This window comes from Balaenoptera physalus (genome assembly GCF_965194825.1).
Source record: "Balaenoptera physalus genome assembly, chromosome: 1".
In the NCBI taxonomy this organism is placed as follows: domain Eukaryota; kingdom Metazoa; phylum Chordata; class Mammalia; order Artiodactyla; family Balaenopteridae; genus Balaenoptera; species Balaenoptera physalus.
This window is the reverse complement of record NC_138882.1, coordinates 56114958-56135077: the sequence shown is the minus strand read 5'-3', so window position 1 is coordinate 56135077 and position 20120 is coordinate 56114958. Positions and strand designations below refer to the sequence as shown.

The window sequence follows — 20120 nt, the reverse complement described above, 5'->3', positions numbered from 1 at the left end:
TCATTCAATTGTTCCTTATCCTTTCAACATGTCTTGGGATGCCTTTACCATCCTTTTTACATGCCTTTGTTTTCAAGAGTGGGTGGACAGAGGGGCTAAATTCAAATGTTAATAAGGAGCATGTGGGTAAAATACATGCATGAGTCTGGCCCTGCTTGTGGTAATGAAGCAGTGATAGGGCTGGTGGTAAAGGAAGAGGCCCATCTTACCAAAATGCCCTCAAATGAGAACACAGACTTCGTGAAAGCCAAATATAATATGTATTTGGGCTAGATTCACCCACTGAACTAGATATTTCCTGAATCACAACGACCAGAACTGACGTTAAAAGTCTGGGTGTCATTTGACCAGCTCAAAAAAAAAATGATGTTAATCTCCCATTGGAGTAACTATACTTCTGTTAATGCTGCAAACATTACATTAACCTTTTAGGATGTGACATTCTGCTGACTCACAACAGGCTCTCCGTGAACTAAAGCCTGGAATTATTTTATAGGGCTGTTATTAGTTGTTTTTCTTGAATGCAGTTTTAAGACTCTATGTTTATTCCTACTAAATTTTACCTTTTCAGATTCAGCCCATCTTTCCAATCTGTCAAGATTCTTCTGAGTATAGACTTTGCCATTTTTGCCGTCCAATGCAAATATTCCCCTTGCTAGTTTCATGTAACTTATAATTATGATAAGCATTTTTATTGATATAATTCATATGCCATAAAATCCACCCTTTTATATTGTACAATCAGTGATTTTTAATATTTGCAAAGTTATACAACCATCACTACTACCTAATTCCAGAAAACCTTCATCAGGCTAAAAAGAAACCCTATTCCCATTAGCAGTCCCCATCCCTCCTCCCTCCATCCTCTGGCAACCACGAATTTCTGTCTCTATGGAGTTGCCTGTTATGGACATCTCATATAAATGGATTCATATAATATATGATCTTTTGTGTCTGGTTTCCTTCACTTAGAATAATGTTTTTTAAGATGCATCCATGTTGTAGCATTTATCAGTACTTTATTTCTATGGCCAAATACTAGTATATTGTATGGATACAGAACATTTTGTTTATTCATTCTTCAGTTAACATACACTTGGATTGTTTCCATTTTTGAATGCTATAAATAATGCTGCTATGAACATTCATGTGTAAGTTTTTTTGTGGACAGATGTTTTCAATTCTCTTGAGTATATACCTAAAAGTAGAATGGCTGGGTCATATGGTAACTCTATGTTTAGCTTTTTTGAAGAAATGCCAAATCATTTTCCACATCAGCTGAACAATTTTACATTCCCACCAGCAGTGTATGAGGGTTCTGATTTCTCCACATCCTTGTCAACACTTATGATTGTTTGTTTTTGATTATAGCTATCCTAGTGGCTATGAAGTGGTATTTCACTGTGGTTTTTATTTGTAGCTCCCTAAAGACTAATGCTGTTGAGCATCTTTTCATGGGCTTTTTGACCATTTGGATATCTTTGGAGAATGTCTATTCAAATCTTAGCCCAATTTTTAGTTTGGATCATTAGTCTTTTTATTGTTGAGTTGCAGGAGTTCTTTATATATTTTAGATACATGATTTTTTAAAGTATTTTGGATACTTTATCAGATAATGATTTGCAAATATTTACTCTTACTCTGTGGGTTGTATTTTCAATTTCCTGATGTCGTTCTTTGAAACACAAAAGTTTCAAATTTTGATGAAGTCCAATTTATCTAATTTTTTCCTTTGTTGCTTGTGCTTTCAGTGCCACAGTTAAGATGCATTGCCTAATCTAAGATCACAAAGACTTACACCTATGTTTTCTTCTAAGGGTTTTATAGTCTTAGCTCTTACATTTATATATTAAATCCACTTTGAGTTATTTTTTGCATATGGTGTGAGGTAAGGGTTCAACATCATTCTTTTGCATGGATACACACGTTTTGCAGTTGTACCAGCACCATTTTCTCCATTGAATTGTCTTGGCACCCTTGTCAAAAATGAATTGCCTATAAATATAAGGGTTTATTTCTGTACTCTTAATTCCATTCCATTTTTATATGTCCAGCCTTATGCCACAGTAGTGCACTATCTTTATTACTGTGGCTTCATAGGATAAACATGTTTTTGAATGTTACAGAAATCAATTATAGAAATGTTGAACAAGACAGGACTGAGGAAAGAACCCTGTGGCACTAGAATATAAGTTCCATGATGGCAGGAGCTTTGTCTCCTTTGGTCACTAGTACATTCTCAGTACCTAGAAAAGGGTCTGACACATGGTAAAGCTCTGTCTAAGTATCTGTTGCCACTGAATGAATGACTGAATAAAAAATATGATTAGAATCCACTATCAAATTACAGCCACATATGAATCTACTTACTTGGACCAGCATTCTTCCTTCTCCTTCTATCAGGTCTGGAAAGCTCATGTGGAAGACCTTGCCAAATATTTTGCTGAAGTCTAAAGGGCACTTATTTTAACACTCAGTGTCAGAATACCGTATATGACATCAACTTAGAGTTACCAGAAGAAGAGTGCCTTAGACCATTCCTGGCACAGGCAGGACATCACCTGATGACTTAAGAAGGAAATCCTCTCTTACCTATTCCTTTAAAACAGTTATTACCAACTTAGAAGAATTGCAAAATCCTATGGCAACCACATTCATATCATTTAATAACCCCTGTCTGGTAAGTTAATACTCTGAGATGTCCCATTTGCCCTTTTCGGAAGAGCAAGCCCAGGAAGCAACAATGAAAAACAAGCAAAAGAAGACCCTGCACACACCCGCAACACTGGCTCTGCCAGATCTCTCCCTGCTTCTGAATGGGACCTAGATGATTGAAAGATGACAGCGTGGCGAAATTTCATCAAAAAATGAAGAAACATCAACAAAGAAAAGGAGAGATTTCAACTTTTCCCATAGATTAACGACTAAGTTTTATTTTTTAAAGTTCAATTTTTTTCTTAATTGTATGTGAAAGCTGACTTTTCAGCTGTGTGTTTGTATATAGGACTGTTAGGTCTCTGAATTTCATTGAAGGTTTATATTCTGGGGTTTATGTTTTGGGTACAGATCTGCATACAAATACTGATACTGTCATCAGCTCCCAAGAGAGCCTGCCTTGTAGAAATATCCTTGCCTGAAATCTCACAAACTTTCAGGCTCCAGCCTTAGGTACTAATGCTGCCTCCTTGCTAAAAAAAAATCTCACTTTTCAGTTGAGATCACTACACAAATTACCTCACTTAATCTTCTCAATTGAAATAGATATTGTTCTCTGCTATACAGATGAGAACAGCAAGGCTGAGAGAAGTTAAGAAAATTATCAATTCATAATCAGAGGAGCCAAGACTCAAACCCAGGTCAGTCTGACACCAAACTGCATGTTCTTAGCCACTGTATATCCTGCCTCTCAAATGAATATAATGCACTATAAATGCACACCGGTGGTTTTAAATGAAGAGAGGCTGCCTGAGCACATGATTTTCTTCTGAGTAAAATCCAACTGCCCTTCTTCCTCTAGATCCTTGCCCTGGACTTTGCCAATTCAAATGCCCATAATCTCAAGCCCACTGCCTTCTCTTTTTATCCTTCTCACATTCTCAATATGTATTTCCATTCTCAATGTTTGCTTTTGGGGGGGCACAATTCACATGAAATCTACCTTCTTAACAAATTTTTAAGTGTACAGTACAGTACTGTTAACTATACACACACTGTTGCACAACAGAGCTCTAAAATTTTTTCATCTTGTATTACTGAAACTCGGTACCCATGGAAAAGCAACTTCCCATTTCTTCCTCCCTCTGGTCCCTGGCATCCACCATTCTACTTTCTGTTTCTCTGAGTTTTACTACTTTGGATACCTCACGTAAGTGGAACTATGCACTATTTGTCCTTCAGTGATGGATTATTTTCATTTATTCATCAATGGACATTTAGATTGTCCCATATCTTGGCTATTGTTAATAATGCTGCAATGAACATGGAAATGCAAATATCTCTTCAAGATCCTGTTTTCAATTATTTTAGATAAATACCCAGAAGTGGGATTGCTGGATTATTTTATATAGTAGTTCTACTTTTAATTTTTTGAGGAAACTTCGTAACGTTTTCCACAGTGGCTGTACCATTTTACATTCCCACCGTGTACAGAAGTTTGAATTTCTCCACAGCATTACCAATGCTCACTATTTTCTGGGTTTTTTTTTTTTTTTTATGATAGCTATCTTAACAAATGTGAAGTGATAGCTCATGATCTGCACTTCTCTGATGATTATGTTGAGCATCTTTCATAAACTTGTTGACCATTTGTGTGTCTTGGAGAAATGTCTATTCAAGTTCTTAGCACATTTTTAAATGAAGTTATTTGGTTTTATCATTGGAGTTCCTTAATATATTGGATATTAACCTCTTATAATAATATGGTTTGCAAATATTTTTTCACATTCCATAGGTTGCCTTTTCACTCTGTTGATTGTTTTCTTTGCTGTACAGAAGCTTTTCAGTTTGAGGGACTTCCCTGGTGGTGCAGTGGTTAAGAATCCACCTTCCAAGGCAGGGGACGTGGGTTTGATCCCTGGTCGGGGAACTAAGATCCCACATGCTGCAGGGTAAATAAGCCTGCGTGCCGCAACTACTGAGCCCACACACCTCAACTAGAGAGAAGCCCATGCGCCACAACTAGAGAGAAGCCTGCGTACTGTAACAAAGAGCCCATGCACCACAACAAAAGATCCCGTGTGCTGCAACTAAGACCTGACATAGCCAAAAATAAGTAAATAATTAAAAAAAAAAAAGAAGCTCTTCAGTTTGATGTAGTCCCACTGTCCATTTTTGCTTTTGTTGCCTGTTTTTGATGTCATATCCAAGAAATGATTGCCAACACCAATCTTATGAAGATTTTCCCTCTGTTTTCTTCAGGAAGTTTTATAGTTTCAGGTCTTATGCTTAAGTATTTAATCCATTCTGAGTTGATTTTTAACATAAGGGTCCAACTTCATTCTTCTGTACATGGATATCCAGGTTTCCCAACACCATTTATTAAGGAAATTATTCTTTCCCTATTGTGTAGTCTTGGCAATCTTGTTAAAGATAATTTGACTGTGTGCCTGGATCTAGTTCTAGACTCTCTATTCTGTTCCATTGGTCTATATGTCTGCCATTGTGCCAATATCATACTGTTTTGATTAGCACAGCTTCATATTATGTTTTGAAGTCTAAATGGAAACACACCCCTGTGCATGGATTGAAAGACTTAATATTGTTAAAATGTCCATACTATCTAAAGTGATCTACAGATTCAATCCAATGCCTATTAAAAATTCCAATGGCATATTTTGCAGAAATAGGAAAAAAATCCTAAAATTCATGTGGAATCACAAGGATTCTGATAGCCAAAATGATCTTGTGAAATAAGAACAAAGCTCAATGAGTTTTTTTTACTCTTGCTGCTCCTTGCAGATCAACCCACTAACAAGACCACAGCAGTAATTTTTGCATGTCTATGACACACTCTCTTTGAACACTAGCTTTGAGAGAAAACTTGGATGTCACTCAGATGCACAAATCCCAGATACCCAAAGCCTGCTTAAGCACCTCAAGTCCAATATAGCTAACTTCTAAAAGTAAACCCAGTTTAGAACAACTCATACAGAGATCTTAACAGTTTCCTCATTCGTCCCCAGTCTTGACAAAACTCCTATCATTTTTGCTCATCAGTATCAGTTCTCCAATCATCACCACCACTGGGAAAATGCTGTGATATTTTCAAAGAAAAGTCCCATTACTATTTTTTTCTTCCCCAACTGCCAAACACCTCCATCTTACTTCATACGCAAATGTCTCCACATAGGTTCACCTGTAACAACTGCAGCTCCCATGAACACAGTCTTTGGGGTTAGAACATGGTTTATATGCTAATCTCATCATCTATCAGCTGTGTGTCTCTACACAACTCATTTAATAAATCTAAGCCTCAATTTCCTCACCTAAAACTGGCTATAGTAATGATACCTCTATCAAAGATTTGTCATAAAGATGAAATAATACAGTGCCTGGCACTTAGCAAAGCCTGCATGATAATCATTATTATTATTATTAATATTATTTTGGTTTCATTTTCCTTTATTTTTTTAAAAAAGCCCCTAAATTCTGTGGCTTCCAGGAAGCATCAGAGAAACGAAGTGCCATTTCTGTACACTTTGTAAGGCAAGACCTAGATGCACACGCCACGGGGAACGCCCCCAGTTGCTCTGACCGCGCAGCACTCTGGCCTCCGGGAGACCACGCTGACCGCCTGGACCGGGCCCACTGTGGGTCTGGGACTGGCTTTAAGGCGCTTATCTCCCACTGCTCGGCCGGCAGTGCCGAGCCAACACAAGAAAACCAGACGCACCTGGCACCGCCCAAGGGGCCCAGTGGCGGCCGCCCAGAGGTCTGGGCCCTGGAGCAGCTCCTGGAGTAGGTGCGCAGGAACTCCCCGCCTGCCACACCTGCCGGCCCAGGCTTTGGAGCGGCATTTCGGCTGGGGGCCGCCCTCACCCAGCCTTCCCCTTTGGCCTGGGGAGGCCCAGGGCGGGCTCACCTCTGGCAGCAACGTCCCACAGCGACCCCTGGAGAAAACGGCCTCCGGATGGAGGGAGAGAAGCTGCACTTTACGGCACTAACGGGGCCGGCGGCTGTACTACTTACTCAACGGACACTGGCGGAGGCGCAAGGCAGAGCGGCCGCTGGAGTTTTCTTTTCTCCTTGTTTTAAACAGCTAATGCTCTTGGAAGGGCGGACTAGACACAGGTGTAAGGAATCTCGTCCAAAGTCTCATGTGAAGGAAGTGACCCCACGTGGGGAGGGCAGCTCTGTTGGCCCGGCAGTCTGCGTCCGGCTGCGGCCACGTGGCCATGGACAAGCTGGCCCCGAGGGGCTGCAGCGGGAGGATTCAGGGGCCACCGCTCCAGGGTCACTTGCGTGGCCCCAGCGATTTTCTCTTTCTCCTCTGAAGGAAACAGCAGCACTTGGTGTCGTCAGCCACCTCCACGTCTGCGGGGACTGTGATAGGGACACTGAAGTGACCAGCGGTGGTGTCATCGGCATTCAGCTCCCCGTGGATGGAGTTCAGTGCCTGGTTTTTGCTGTGTAGCAAGGCTTTGTCCGGAGCCTGAGGCTGCGAGGGCAGGTTGGTGTGGACTGTGCCACAGGCGTGGGCCGGGGCTTCCCGGCCTGGTCGTACTGGTAACCAAACACAAAGCGGCTGCGGTCGGAGGTAGTGAAGAACTTGTGCAGGGAGTCAGAGTTCAGCTTCTCGAAGAAGTCCAGGAGCCGCCCGTAGCACAGGTACGTGGCCATGTCCGGGAACCTCTCGGGGAGGCTCTCGATGGGCGTGGCCCGCTTGGTGTCCCGGATATTCTGGTCCGGGAACCTCTCGGGGAGGCTCTCGATGGGCGTGGCCCGCTTGGTGTCCCGGATATTCTGGTAGCGCTCCTTGAGCGTGCGGGCCTTGAGCCTCTGCCCGCACAGGCTGTCGCACAGGAAGCACATAAGCACGTAGCCCAGCACCTCCAGGTCATCACAACGGCTCTGGTCCTTGCCCAGGTGAGTGTTGATGCTCATGCAGCACGTCGTGCTCGCAGTACGGGATGTGCTTCTTGGTCTCGGGGTTGATGGACTCCTTGGCTAGGCCGGAGTCAGTCGATGATGTGGATGGCGTGCCCGGCAGCCCAGCCAGGAAGTTCTCCGGCTTCACGTCCCGGTAGATGAGGCCCTTGGTGTGCACGGTACTTCATGCACCTGACCATCTGGATTGCAATCATGAGCACCATTTTGAGCGTGAACGTGTGGTTGCAGGAGTGGAACAGGTCCTCCAGGCCAGACCTGAGCAGCTCCAGCACCACGGCGTTGTAGTGCTTCCCTCACGGGCCGAAGTAGTAGACCTGGCGGACGCCTTCTGCGGCGCTGAGCTGCTCTTAGAAGCTGCACTCCAGGTGCAGCTGCGGCGCCTGGGACTTGATGGGCTCCAACTTGATATAGTTAAGTATTCATTTGTATAGCGATTCTTTTCTAGCCGGAGCTCCCCAAAGTTGCTAACTGGCCGTCTACTCTCCCCAGATCTCTTAAATGACCCTGCCTGTGATTTAGGTTCCAAGAGGTCATGAAGTGAACCGAGATCACCTTCTATTAATGTTAAATGAGCCTGTAAGTGAATGTTGGGCAGCAAATCAAAACCAGTTAGCAGCTACTCTGAGGAAGTTCCTCTCTTAAAGGACCAGCTGCCCTTTCATAAAAGACCCCTTTTTTCTATGAATAATACATACGATAGTAGGGAAGAAAACGTTTCCATTAAGCAATATCAATTCTCAACACACTGGATATAATCTCTTATGCCTCCATAATTAAAAATTAAACACAAAGTATTATGTTAAAAAACTCCAAAGCTGATTTTTATGTACTCTTTTTCTCCATAAACATCATTCTTACCAGCCTTTCAATATAATTATATTCCAGGGAAAAACAGGCAGGTAGAAAAGAATAAATCAACATATAATCTTCCTTTAAAGTCCTAGCTTATATTTTATGATGTGTACAGGGTGTTCAAAAAAAAATCAGGTCTGAAATTTTCCACAATGAACATATAGTATATTCCATTATTTTGTTATTTTAAAAGGGAAAATCATGTAAAATATCAGATCTGTTGTATTTTTAGACACAAGAGACTTTCATTGACTGTGCAGGCTTTCATTGACTGTGTGAGTTTCTGTTAACCTATTTCTAGATCTTAAGTCCCTGACAAATAGCTGGTGCTTAATGAATATTTTTCTAAATAAATAAATACTAATATTAAAAATAAAAACTAAGAAGATATTTGAGCTTGGGACAGTTCAATGTTTTGCCAATATTATTGCCTAGTGGATTTCCCCCTCCTCTGCTCCACTTCCCTCTTTACTAAATAAAGAAAGAGCAATTTCAAGGAAACTATCACTGGGAAATAGGAGGATTCTTACTGTTGTCCTTAATTCACTTAGGACAAGCATTCTCATCTTATTTATTTAAGAAAGTCCATGTGAAAGTCATTGAACTCAGAAAAGCATGGGCATCTATCTTCTTAAGCTATGAAAGTAAAAATAATGATAATATATTTAATTACAAGAAAAAATTTGGTTGTATGCATTTCGATCAACATATTCAAATTGATTAAAATTCAAATCACAGGATTTCTAAAGCTGGAAAGATTCTTACATGTCTTGGAATCTAACCCTTCCTTTTTAAAATTGTGGAAGCTGAGGTAGAAGAAGTTAAGTGTCCCAAAGATACAGAACTAGTAAATGGCAAACAGACTTGTTCCCAGGTACCTAATTTCAATTTCAACACATGTTCCATTTCACTTCACTCTACTATAAACCCTTTAGTGTTTTACAGACCGATAATAAAAATTAGTTAATAAAGATGATGATGATAATGAAATTTCACTGTGCTGGAAACAGGGAAATGAGGTCAGTTAGCTGGCATTTGGTGATGCTTTTGTTAAGGCAGAACATCTATTATTTTCCATCTCCCTCTGCATTTAAAAAAAATATATGTACTTTGCTAAAAAAAAGCCTTAGGCAACTAAGTATCATTCATTAAAACATTTAAGACAAGTGACAGCTCCTAGTAATACACTTCCAGAACAGAACAAGCAGGATAAAGATAACTTAGCAACTGCATACACATAGAAGTTTTCTACTGATACCCTAATCCCCTGCTGGCCAATTTTTTAAAGTGGGCTTTTATTGTACCATAAAAATGAACAAGCTGAAGCTTTCACATCCGGAGAAAGGTTGGTACCTGCATGGAAAATGTTTTGCCTTCAGGAGTCCAAGATGAGAGAAAACCATTATTACTCCTAGGTAAGGACAACTAACTATGTCATAGAACTGGGTATTGAAATTCCATTTGTGAGTAGCACATAAACTACAGCTTTAGCAAGATGATTCCATTTCTAAGTATAAGATGATTACTGATGCAAGGTTGGTCTTGTTACCACTAATATGACTTTGTCTTTTAAAAACCAAAGACCCAGCTTTGGAGAACTATTTGACAGCAGCTATGAAAGCTAGGCACTTGCATCCACTATACACCGGATATTCCACTCATCGGTATATACCTGCCTAAAATGCATTTATATATGAGTCAAAAGACATGCACAGGGCTTTCCTGGTGGTGCAGTGGTTGAGAATCTGCCTGCTAATGCAGGGGACACGGGTTCGAGCCCTGATCTGGGAAGATCCCACATGCCGCGGAGCGGCTGGGCCCATGGGCCGCAACTACTGAGCCTGCGCGTCTGGAGCCTGTGCTCCACAACAAGACAGGCCGTGATAGTGAGAGGCCCGCGCACTGCAATGAAGAGTGGCCCCCGCTTGCCACAACTAGAGAAAGCCCTCGTGCAGAAACGAAGACCCAACACAGCCAAAAATAAACAAATAAATTAATTAATTAAAAAAAAAAAAGACATGCACAGTTCATAGCAGCCCTATTCAAAATAGCCCCAAACTGGAAGCTACTCAAATAGCCATCAAAAATAGGATGGATAAACACATTGTGATATAATCACACAATGGAATACCACTTTGCAGTGATAGTAAACTACAGCTACTCTCAGTAACACGAACAAATTTTTACAAAAACATATTGTAGAGTAAAAGAAGCCACCTACGGGAAAAGTTTGCACTGTATGATTCTGTTATATAAAATTTTAAAGTGATCATATTAATCTCTGGTGTTACAAATCCAGTTAATGCTTCCCCGGGGGAGGAGTGGTGACTGCAAAGGGCACAAGGAGGATTTGGGGAGGGTGCTAACTGTTTTCTTTCTTGATCAGGGTCCTGGTTATACAGGGTTGCTATCTTTGTTTAAATGCATTGACCTATACGCTTATGATTTGTAAGTTAATATGAGTTTATGTATATGTCATTTAAAAAATCTGAAGCCCTAAACATTTTCCTATAAAAACATGATAGGGCGAGAGTGACACATTAGTAGAAGCGATGTGCCATCAGTAAGGTAAAGAATGACTGCACCCACAGGCAGCCTTCCCTCCCTTGCCCTGTTTTTCCCTCATCATTGCTTATGAAATTGGTCATCAGCCTGCAAATGAGGAACACAAATGTATAAATGTCACAGTCTTATGCAGGAACAAAGGCACTCACTTCTTTTTGCCCCAAGGCATGATTGGGTCTTAGTTTTCATATACTAAAAATGGATCTATTAGGGTAATGTGTTCACGTCTGTCATTTCAAGTTGATTGCTGGCAGTCTGTGTTGTGTGAGATGTGTCCCACTAAGTAGAAATCAGATAAATTCAGGGAACATACATCATTTGGGGACATGGACTAATTGGGCATTTGTCCTTTGTGCTCCATCTGTAAGGTCTATTGAGGGAACACAGAGGTCTGTCCTCGAGATTTAATAAATGGAGGAAGGAATAAACTTTTAAGTACTTACTGTGAGCCAATACAGTGTTAGGCATTTATATAATCTTCACAATAGCTTTCAAAGGCAGGTACTATTGGCCTCATTTTATAGAGAAGGAAACAGACTCTGAGAGAGGATGAAGCCTATGCAAGTTATACTGCTACTAAATAAGGGAAGAGAGATTCAAATTTAGGACCACTGACTCCTCAGGCTGTTTTCATATAGCACAGTTTCAATAGAGGTCAATAGCCCTTTGACAAAATGTCTGCATTCCCTAGAGAAAAGAACCAAAGGGTTCTTTTCAACTCTGCTTTAAGTCTATCCTAATACCAGGGAGTATTCCAAGTGCAAGAAAAAACACAACCACCCTTTTGCCTGATAAACAGTCTTAAACAGCAGGGGTAGTGAAGGTATAAGTTTTTAATAATTGTCATCACTGGGTCAAAACACTTTCTCAATCAAGCCCAATATTCTTTCAGAAGTGATGGTATCCAAGGTGTGGATACCTTCCAAAAGGCAGGCCTCAAAAGTTTAGGTATCCACGTTCAATGTGTTTAACTTCCTTTAGACTCAAGAAAGAATCACTCCTAGCACTACAGAACTGGCCAACAACCAAAGAGGAAGAAACCAATGGTGCCACCCCAGAAGACTTCAGAGAAACCGTAAACCAGCTGTATTGCTTTGAGGTATCCGAGCTCCAACTAGGAGCAGGCCTCCCCTGCAAGCTATTCTCTGACCATCACGGCTGATGCTATGACCCAGAATAAACATCTGACTCTCCCTACCCTAGCTTCTCCACACTGCAAAAGGATGATAAGAACTCCTACCTCTCCTTGAAGGTGTTAAAAGAACCAGCTTATATCTGCAGAGAGAAGCACTGTTTAAGTGCTAAGTGACCACCAATGCAGGGAGCCTTGAACAATGCAGATTGGTGTCAGTCTTGTACAGATCACACATGTTCTCACCTCCCAACAGAGAAGGTTTGAGAGTGACCCCCTAGCTCATAATGAGACACAAAAACAAATGGATGATGTGGAGATATATTTGGGGACTAAATGAAGAAATAAGAAAAAAAACTGGAGTGAAATTTGCCAGGCTAAAAGTGACCTACAGTAGCCCTGCCCTTGCATACAAAATCACAGGATGGACATTTGTCCTCTGCATGCTCTCTGGCAGGGTTGGCCGGACTGGGCACTGGGAGAGTTGACTGAACCCACACCAGAGACAGCAGCCACAGAGACTCAATTAAAACTGATCTAACATGAGAACAGAGAAGAGGATACACTGAGCTACAGAGATGGAGCAGTAGGTACTCAATGGGTATGCAAAAGTAGTAAAGCAATAGATAAATCAGACTTAATAGCTGGCTCCTGGTCAGGTGACTCTCCTCCAGGGCTTCCACCTGGTGGCAAGCATAGGTGAATACTAAGAACAAGCTCCCAGGCTCTGAGTTAGGTCATTTTACATGTTTATCACACAGTCCTCTCACCAGCCCCTGAAAAGTGGGTATTATCATTTTTCAAGAAATGAGGGTCAAAGTGACAAAGTAACTTGCGTTAAGACAGTGTCGCCATCACTAAAATATAGGTTTGGCTGAGACAGGAGCCCTTGCTCATTAAACTAGGTCCTCCATCTCTCATCACAGTTATTCACTGTGTATACTAGCTCTGAGCAGATCCCCAGGCCGACTCAGTAGGAAATCCAAACCGTGGTACCTGGCTTTGTAATTAAATGGTATGGCCTGTAGTACAGTAACTGATCCAGTAAGCATTTGAAGAGGCCCTGCTATGGGCCAGGCTTGTGCTAGATGAGAATAATGCAGAAAAAAGAAGACCCACTCCTTCACCTTGGCAACATCCATTGGCATCCAACAAGCATGGTGCAGCAGCCATCCTGGGCAAGTTCTCCAGCACAGACTTCAGCCACAGTTGGTGAGATGCGTAAGCAATCACAGAGGTTATGGCCCCCTTGAAAGCCATTCTCAAGGAGGCCCTCAGCAAACAGAGGATATTCTTTAGTCTGAGTTTTGACAGTTCTTTATTAATCTCCTGAGGATTATGGCTAAAAACTGCTGCATATTCTTTTACTTTTAATTACAGTCCTATAGAAGGTTTGATTTTATTTAAAAAAAACAAACTAGTAAAATTATTGCAGAAGAGAAAAAGTTCTTAATTTATTCATAATGCTATTAAGACAAAGTCATGTTTTATTGGGCTCTGCGTGTTTCTGTTGTGACACAGAAGTCAATAAGAGGGAGCTTTAGTAATATATAATATCTATGAATATTCTCCATGTATGTTCACCAATGTCTCAGCATCAATAAAGGATTTCAATAATTAAAAAATTTGATTTTTCTCGATTTAACTATTTCCTACTAAAAGGATGCCACAGACGCTTATACTGACAGCCTCTCATTCCCAGCAAAAGCAACTGCACTTTATGGGGAGAGAGATAGAGTGGAATGAATGTTAGTCCAGGAAGGGGCTCTTGTCTCCATGCTGACGCTAACTGCATATGACCTTGAGGTCTAGGCCCTTCCCTCTTCATCTGTACAATGAAAAGATTTAGATGAGGCAATGCCCACGTCTTCCCCAGCTTTCCAGCTGTGAAATAGCACTCCCCTGGGCCTTATCTTTATCCCTTCTTGATCACCACTACCTTTTGTCAGGTGTCATTTTGAAATGAGTTTCTTGTTTCCCAAATGGGCATTGTTCTTTGACTACTTAGCCTGGCTCACAGAGTTAAGAGGCAGAATGGAGGCCCACTGGCTATGGAGACAAATGACGGTTCCCTCTCCAACTTGCTGTTTGCCCTTGATCAGGGAGTCACTTAGGAATTCCAGGCCCATCATTTCCTCACTGATGGGGGATTATGTGACAATATTTAGCTACCAAGAAGGAGTGAGAGAGGATTAAATAATATGCTTGTATGGGACTTAGCCAATACTTGATGTAACACTGGATACTTGGTAATAATTACCTTTTGAGTCTCACAGAACTCACCTGAAATACCTTCCTGATTCAAGGGCTAAATGGTTCCATAAGAGGGTTTAGTTCCTTTTCATTCCCTAAAAGAACTGTGCCACAAACTGAGAGCCTTGATATACCATTGCAAGCATGGATTTCCTTTCCCTTAGCTCCCCAGAATCACTAAACAATCATGATCACTATGTTTTACAGGCTCAAATCATTTTCCCCATATTCCTTTATAGATAGACGCTTATTATGCTGTAAACATAAAGGGAAAATATCCAGTGGGTATTTTGACACTGTTAACACTCCCTCTCGGGGAGACCTTCAAGATGGCAGAGGAGTAAAATGTGGAGATCACCTTCCTCCCCACAAATACATCAGAAATACATCTACATGTGGAATAACTCCTACAGGACACCTACTGAATGCTGGCAGAAGACCTCAGACTTCTCAAAGGCAAGAAACTCCCCACGTGCCTGGGTAGGGCAAAAGAAAAAAGAAAAAACAGAGACAAAAGAATAGGGACGGGACCTGCACTTCTGGGAGGGAGCTGTGAAGGAGGAAAAGCTTCCACACTCTAGGAAGCACCTTCACTGGCAGAGATGGGAGGATGGGCGGGGGGGAGGGAAGCTTCGGAGCCACGGAGGAGAGCACAGCAACAGGGGTGCAGAGGGCAAACTGGAGAGATTCCCGCACAGAGGATCGGTGCCGACCAGCACTCACGAGCCCGAGAGGCTTGTCTGCTCACCCGCCAGGGCGGGCGGGGGCTGGGAGCTGAGGCTTGGGATTCCGAGGTCAGATCCCAGGGAGAGGACTGGGGTTGGCTGCGTGAACACAGCCTGAAGGGGGCTAGTGCACCACAGCTAGCCGGGAGGGAGTCCGGGAAAAGGTCTGGAGCTGCCTAAGAGGCAAGAGACCATTGTTTTGGAGTGCGCAAGGAGAGGGGATTCAGAGCACCGCCTAAATGAGCTCAAGGTGGGCGCGAGCCGTGGCTATCAGCGCAGACACCAGAGACGGGCATGAAACGCTAAGGCTGCTGCTGCAGCCACCAAGAAGCCTGTGTGTGAGCACAGGTCACTATCCACACCTCCCCCCCCAGGAGCCTGTGCAGCCCTCCACTGCCAGGGTCCCGTGATCCAGGGACAACTTCCCCAGGGAGAATACACGGCATGCCTCAGGCTGGTGCAATGTCACGCCTGCCTCTGCCGCCGCAGGCTCGCCCTGCACTCTGTACCCCTCCCTCCACCCCCCCCCCGCCTGAGTGAGCCAGAGCCCCCCCCAGTCAACTGCTACTTTAACCCCGTCCTGTCTGGGCAGGGAACAGACGCCCTCAGGCAACCTACATGCAGAGGCGGGGCTAAATCCAAAGCTGAACCCCAGGAGCTGTGTGAACAAAGAAGAGAAAGGGAAATCTCTCTGTGCAACCTCAGGAGCAGCGGTTTAAATCTCCACAATCAACTTGATGTACCCTACATCTGTGGAATACCTGAACAGACAACAAATCATCCCAAAATTGAGGTGGTGGACTTTGGGAGCAACTGTAAACTTGGGGTTGATTTCTGCATCCAATTTTTTTCTGGTTTTATGTTTATCTTAGTTTAGTATTTAGAGTTTATAATCATTGGTAGATTCGTTTATTGATTTTGTTGCTCTCTTTTTTTAATATATATATAGCCATATATATATTTTTTCCTTTTTCTCTTTTTCTGAGTGTGTATGTGTATGCTTCATTCTGTGATTTTCTCTGTATAGCTTTGCTTTTACCATTTGTCCTAGGGTTCTGTCTGTCAGTTTTTTTTAATTTGTTTTTTTTGTTTCTTTTTTAGTATAGTTTTTAGCGCTTGTTCTCATTGGTGGGTTTGTTCTTTGGTTTGGTTGCTCTTTTTTTCTTTCTTTTTTTTATTACTTTTTAATTTTTTTATTTTTAATAATTTTTTAAAATTTTTTATTTTAATAACTAACTTTATTTTATTTTATTTTATTCTCTCTTTCTTTCTTTTTTTTCTCACTTTTGTTCTAAGCTGTGTGGCTGACAGGGTCTTGGTGCTCCGGCCGGGTTGCAGGCCTGTGCCTCTGAGGTGGGAGAGCCAAGTGCAGGACATTGGTCCACCAAAGACCTCCCGGCTCCATGTAATATCAAACAGCGAAAGCTCTCCCAGAGATCACCATCTCAATGCTAAGACCCAGCTCCACTCTACGACCAGCAAGCTACAGTGCTGGACACCCTATGCCAAACAACTAGCAAGACAGGACACAACCCCACCCATTAGCAGAGAGGCTGCCTAAAATCATAATAAGATCACAGACACCCCAAAACACAATACTGGACGTGGTCCTGCCCACCAGAAAGACAAGATCCAGCCTCATCCACCAGAACACAGGCACCAGTCGCCTCCACCAGGAAGCCTACACAACCGACTGAACCAACCTTAGCCACTGGGGGCAGAAACCATAAAGAACGGGAACTACGAACCTGCAGCCTGCAAAAAGGAGACCGCAAACACAGTAAGTTAAGCAAAATGAGAAGACAGAGAAACACACAGCAGATGAAGGAGCAAGATAAAAACCCACCAGACCAAACAAATGAAGAGGAAATAGGCAGTCTACCTGAAAAAGAATTCAGAATAATGATAGTAAAGATGATCCAAAATCTTGAAAATAGAATGGAAAAAGTACAAGAAATGTTTAACAAGGACCTAGAAGAACTAAAGAGCAAACAAACAATGATGAACGACACAATAAATGAAATTAAAAATTCTCTAGAAGGAATCAATAGCAGAATAACTGAGGCAGAAGAACGGATAAGTGACGTGGAAGATAAAATAGTGGAAATAACTACTGCAGAGCAGAATTAAAAAAAAAAATGAAAAGAATTGAGGACAGTCTTAGAGACCTCTGAGACAACATTAAACGCACCAACATTTGAATTATAGGGGTCCCAGAAGGAGAAAAGAAAAAGAAAGGGAATGAGAAGATATTTGAAGAGATTATAGTTGAAAATATCCTTAATATGGGAAAGGAAATAATCAAATCCAGGACGCACAGAGAGTCCCATACAGAATAAATCCATGGAGACAAATGCCGAGATACATGTTAATCAAACTATCAAAAATTAAATACAAAGAAAAAATATTAAAGGCAGCAAGGGAAAAACAACAAATAACATACAAGGGAATCCCCATAAGGTTAACAGCTGATCTTTCAGCAGAAACTCTGCAAGCCACAAGGGAGTGGCAGGACATATTTAAAGTGATGAAAGGGAAAAACCTACAACCAAGATGACTCTCCCCAGCAACGATCTCATTCCAATTTCACAGAGAAATTAAAACCTTTACAGACAAGCAAAAGCTAGGAGAATTTAGCACCACCAAACCAGCTTTACAACAAATGCTAAAGGAACTTCTCTAGGCAGGAAACACAAGGGAAGGAAAAGACCTACAATAACAAACCCAAAACAATTAAGAAAATGGTAATAGGAACATACATATCGATAATTACCTTAAATGTAAATGGATTAAATGCTCTAACCAAAAGACACAGACTGGCTGAATGGATACAAAAACAAGACCGGTATATATGCTGTCTACAAGCGACCAACTTCAGACCTAGGGACACATACAGACTGAAAGCGAGGGGATGGATAAAGATTCTCCATGTAAACGCAAATCAAAAGAAAGCTGGAGTAGCAAATCTCATATCAGACAAAATAGACTTTAAAACAAAGAGTATTCCAAGAGACAAAGATGGACACTACATAATGATCAAGGGATCAATCCAAGAAGAAGATAGAACAACTGTAAATATTTATGCACTCAACATAGGAGCACCTCAATACATAACGCAAGTGCTAACAGCCATAAAAGGGGAAATCGACAGTAACACAATCATAGTAGGGGACTTTAACACCCCACTTTCACCAATGGACAGATCATCCAAAATGAAAATAAATAAGGAAACACAAGCTTTAAATGACACATTAGAAAGGATGGACTTCATTGATATTTATAGGACATTCCATCCAAAAACAACAGAATACACTTTCTTCTCAAGTGCTCATGGAACATTCTCCAGGATAGATCATAACTTGGGTCACAAATCAAGCCTTGGTAAATTTAAGAAGATTGAAATTGTATCAAGTATCTTTTCTGACAGCAATGCTATGAGACTAGATATCAATTACAGGAAAAAATCTGTAAAAACTACAAACACATGGAGACTAAACAATACACTACTAAATAACCAAGAGATCTGTGAAGAAATCAAAGAGGAAATCAAAAAATACCTACAAATAAATGACCATGAGTACACGACAACCCAAAACCTATGGGATGCAGCAAAAGCAGTTCTAAGAGGGAAGTTTATAGCAATACAATCCTACCTCAAGAAACAAGAAACATCTCAAATAAACAACCTAACCTTACACCTAAAGCAATTAAAGAAGAACAAAAAAAACCCCAAAGTTAGCAGAAGGAAAGAAATCATAAGATCAGATCAGAAATAAATGAAAAAAGAAATGAAGAAAACAATAGCAAAGATCAATAAAACTAAAAGCTGGTTCTTTGAGAAGATAAAAAAAAATTGATAAACCATTACCCAGACTCATCAACAAAAAAAGGGAGAAGACTCAAATCAATATAATTAGAAATGAAAAAGGAGACGTCACAACAGACACTGCAGAAATACAAAGGATCATGAGAGATTACTACAAGCAACTATATGCCAATAAAATGCACAACCTGGAAAAAATGGACAAATTCTTAGAAAAGCACAACCTTCCAAGACTGAACCAGGAAGAAATAGAAAATATAAACAGACCAATCACAAGCACTGAAATTGAGACTGTGATTAAAAATCTTCCAAAAAAAAAGAAAAAATCTTCCAACAAACAGAAGCCCAGGACCAGATGGCTTCACAGGCGAATTCTATCAAACATTTAGAGAAGAGCTAACACCTATCCTTCCCAAACTCTTCCAAAATATAGCAGAGGGAGAAACACTCCCAAACTCATTCTACGAGGCCACTATCACCCCGATACCAAAACCAGACAAAGATGTCACAAAAAAAGAAAACTACAGGCCACTATCACTGACGAACATAGATGCAAAAATCCTAACCAAGCTACTACCAAACAGAATCCAACAGCACATTAAAAGGATCATACACCATGATCAAGTGGGGTTTATCCCAGGAATTCAAGGATTCTTCAATATACTCAAATCAATCAATGTGATAAACCATATTAACCAATTGAAGGAGAAAAACCATATGATTATCTCAATAGATGCAGAAAAAGCTTTCGACAAAATTCAACACCCATTTATGATTAAAAAAAAACCCTCCAGAAAGTAGGCATACAGGGAACTTACCTCAACATAATAAAGGCCATATACGAACAAACCCACAGCCAACATCATTCTCAATGGTGAAAAACTGAAACCATTTCCTCTAAGATCAGGAACAATACAAGGTTGTCCACTCTCACCACTATTATTCAACATAGTTTTGGAAGTTTTAGCCACAGAAATCAGAGAGGAAAAAGAAATAAAAGGAATCCAAATTGGAAAAGAAGAAGGAAAGCTGTCACTGTTTGCAGATGACATGATACTATACATAGAGAATCCTAAGGATGCTACCAGAAAACTACAGGTAATCAATGAATTTGGTAAAGTAGCAGGATACAAAATTAATGCACAGAAATCTCTTGCATTCC

General features: G+C 41.1%; 1 protein-coding gene and 1 pseudogene across 2 annotated transcripts in view; both read right to left on the bottom strand.

The window, feature by feature from the left end:
- Positions 1-20120, bottom strand: part of ASTN1 (astrotactin 1) — a 328474-nt gene that overhangs the window by 232981 nt on the left and 75373 nt on the right. The window lies entirely within an intron of this gene.
- The window catches only part of LOC309638446 (casein kinase I pseudogene), a 40726-nt pseudogene continuing 25456 nt past the window's right edge, over positions 4851-20120 (bottom strand). Inside the window, exon 2 of the transcript in view lies at positions 4851-8224. The product of the transcript in view is annotated as a casein kinase I pseudogene (transcript). The remainder of the gene's footprint in view (positions 8225-20120) is intronic.